The following is a 3,857-nucleotide window of genomic DNA, read 5'->3' on the forward strand; positions in this document are numbered from 1 at the left end:
TTACCCGCGCCCTCCGGCTGCGGCTGATGATGGTGATGATGATGCCTGCAGTCACGTCGCATCTCCTCTTCTACTCCGGCTACGGCTGCACATGGCGCGGCTTAGCTCGGCCATGCGCGCATGATCTTGGAGGTAACAGAGAGTTTTAATTTAAGAAACGCAAGCGGATTGCGTACGCAAGCCGCTTGCGTCCCCTAAACTAGAGCTCTCTAATGTGTAGTGCGCACAAAGGCTAGGCTACTGTGTTCTCGCGTGGCTAGTTAACGTTGCAGCGAGAGGCAGCAAGAAGGAAAGTTCGCTCGCTGCTGCTGCTGCCGCTGTCCATCACGCCAGCATTCTGACAGCGAGTGAGATGTGTTCATGTTTGCTGGTGCACGCGCGATACCGTGCTCGTAAATTTAGTAGGTAAGTGCATATTTACAGCACCTTATACAGCTGATAAAACTACTATTCTTTCAATTGTAGGGGTGGGTGAGCATTCGAAGTTTCGTGTACGAACCGAATATTACAGATTAACAAATCGTATTCGTCTTTGAAAATGAACTATTCGACACTTTCGGATATCGAATCTAATCAAATATTTTGCAACAGCTGACTGTTAAACTCGGGTTACTGTCCTTCGTCAGCTAAACAAACTATCGCAAGTTATCAGAGGTGCCACAAATTAAGGAGAAAAGTTTTCGAAGCAATGCAGAAACAAAATGGGTAATGCAAGCTGCGTGTAGAAGGTTCTGTCCAGCTACGTGGCACTGCATATTTTAAAACTTTGGCACGAGTAATTATGTGGGACACATGGCATATAAGAGATGCACACACAAAGGTGAATAAGAAAATAATCCGAAACATATTCATATGTAATCACCTAATATGTTGCCATAAACTTGATTCCTTTAGAGTACGTCTCGAGATTTCGACATCGAAGTGGTTGAGTGCCGAATTAAGTGACGTTAACTTAGCAAGAATCCTGAAACTACAGCACCTGTTTTGGTATGTTCGAATTCGTGTCTAAAGAAGTTTTTCGAAAAAAATAACACCAGCGTATTTATTCGCAAGCTCAGGGGAAAAAAAAAAACACGTCTCGAAGATTCCCAAAATTCGTGAGCATGCATATACTACGCTACTGTCTTCATTTGTGGAATAGCCAAGCGTGCACGTAATAAAAATACTTATACCGTTAGTTACTGTACTATGGTGCATAAAGGTAAACGAGTAGAACATTTTCTACAACCTCATGCATAAATGAACACTGCGTAGTTGCTACACAATTTTCATTTTCAAACCGCTGGAATTTTATCATTTCAGTCTGGTTTTCCATATGTGATAAGATTGATGAATTCAACTGAAGGCCAAACACTTTCAGTAATGGCCCCACACCAATAGCGAAGCTGCATACGCCATACGGTGCGCCAATATGAAATGAAACGCCACATTTGCATCGAGTGCTCGACGTTCGTTTGTAACGACAGAAGGGAACATTTCGACTGAAACAGCTGTAATTCTTTTGCCTCGTGACAGCAACGCCCCTACCTATATAGGGGACGTATTCTGAAACGTTCGCCGCGGCGAACTTTTCGCACTGGCCAGGCCTCCGCCGTAGCGGCGCGCGCTGAATGGCTGCTTTGACAAAACCGGAAATTCAGGTGGCGCAAATGAATTTCCGGTTTTGTCAAAGCAGCCATTCAGCGCGCGCCGCAACGGCGGAGGCGTGGCCAGTGCGAAAAGTTCGCCGCGGCGAACGTTTCAGAATACGTCCCTAGGACACCTATGAGATTGCTGCCGAAGACGCCAGTGCAGCCAGCTTTCTTTACAAAACCCGTGTACTACGTCACTTTAAATCACAACCCCGCAGATTGGCATTCGAGGCATTTAGCATAAAAAAAGAGCGATAAGTGTCTTAGCGCCGCTTCTATATTGGTATATCGCAAAGAAAGAATTACACATGCAGTCCAGCGTTTGTGGTGTCCTGTCTTCGCCCTGCGTCCCGTCCTTGTCCGTCTTTCTTGTGTCTGTGGTTTTATTCGCGCTAAGTTACTACTTCAAATATGGACGACCAACTATCCCAACAGTCAACTCTTCTAGATGTTGTGATGGTAAGATTAAAAAACAACAGCTCGAAATGACTGCGGTTTTGTAATTCGCAGAATCTAGAAAACAGTGTTGTGGACTTGGCACCGCGTTTACGGAGAGGACAAACTTAAGAGCAATACTATAAGGCTAAATCATTTTAGTCTTGCAAATATTAATTTCTTTTCAATCTCTATTTCCGTTCTTTTGCTGGAAAGGACGCCGACTCCTTGCGGAGAGAACGAAGTCCATGCTTTCTCAAATTTCGTGACGCAACAGCTGCGCGCCCATGCCTTAGTGACAAAGATTTTAGTGACTATTCTCACATTTAGTCAGGTTTAGTACGGGAAAAGTTCTTAAAACTCGCTAAGTTCATTTTTGTTTGTTTGTTTAGAATTCAATGTTATTGTTTTCATAGTACCATCGGTAAACGAGTAACTAGACTGGAGTATATACTATCAAAACCCATGGCGTCATGTGGAGGTGGCAAGGGAATTTCGAAACGGCGCCGCCAACTGTCTCTCTTTCTGCGTGCATGTCCCACGAGGTTTACTAGCACACTTTAATGTGATAGTCATCTTTATAGTGCCAATTTAAAAAACTGACAGTGGCTTAGCTCGGCTATGCCAGGATACACGTAGCGAAAGCTAAGGCATAACATGGTTAGTCCTGGTTAATTTTGATTGCAAGTCCAGGTTAGTGTGGTTGTCTAGCTATGTTGCGGCGTTTATAGCCAGTCGTTCGGCGCGCTGTTCGTCTGTTTCCTGGGTGATTCGTTTCTCTTCATCTCGTTCCGATGTCGATTCCAGGCCTCCTATAGGAGGCCTGTTTATCAGGAGGCCTCCTGTTTATCAGAATTGTCGCCGTACATACTGCCGCCTCAACTGTGGTTGCGGCGCACACGAGCTCTCCTTTTCAATCCTCCGACATGTTATCAGGCATGCGACGCAGCTGGCGAAGCGAGCGGAGGCGAGCGCAACGACGAGGAACGCGATGTGACGCCATACCAAACGGCGGCTGCGGAAAGGCGCGGCGCTGCGCAGCAGCGGAACACCTGTTGCTTGGTGCTACTAGTCGCGCATGCGCAGTAGCGACTAGGGAGCGAGAGAGAGAAAGAAATATCCGCTGCGAGGCGCGCGTTGTGACGTCATGCGCCTCCTCGGAGCACCGCCACGACGAAATCGCAAGTTCGCGGCCAGTAAAGCTATCGCTTGAAAACCGTTACTGCGCAGACAGCTACTCATTCACGTTCGCACTCTCACCGATACGTACTCATTCACGCTTACACTCACGCATACCCACACCTCTCGTCACCCACTCGTGTTCGAAATCACGCTTTTGAAATGAGTGAATCTGAGAGAGCCTAGTCATCAGTGAGTACGCTTTACCCATATGCCGGATACACAGCCAGGTATACGTGGCATATACCGGCTATTTCGTATCAATTTCCGTGCATTAATGGTTGCGGCCTGTTGAATTCAAGAAGTGATTTATGCACCATTACGAAGTATACCGATGATGCGCATAAGGTTCTCGGTTAAAGGTGTTCAACGTTTATGCTCCTAAAGTTTGTTGTACTTAAGGGGGTAAATGTTCTGTACTTTGCCACAAATAACTAAGCATCACACTTTTTGCCTTTGCTTTCTTTACTATTCGACAGAAAGAAAGAACCGAAAGAACAGAACAGCGAGATGAAAGAAAATGACTATCCATGGCTCCGTGTAAGCACAAATTTACACAGAAAGAAATAACAGTAACATAAAAGACAAGGATAACATACGCTGCCAAAGCGG

This window comes from Dermacentor albipictus, chromosome 10, assembly GCF_038994185.2.
Source record: "Dermacentor albipictus isolate Rhodes 1998 colony chromosome 10, USDA_Dalb.pri_finalv2, whole genome shotgun sequence".
Lineage (NCBI taxonomy): Eukaryota > Metazoa > Arthropoda > Arachnida > Ixodida > Ixodidae > Dermacentor > Dermacentor albipictus.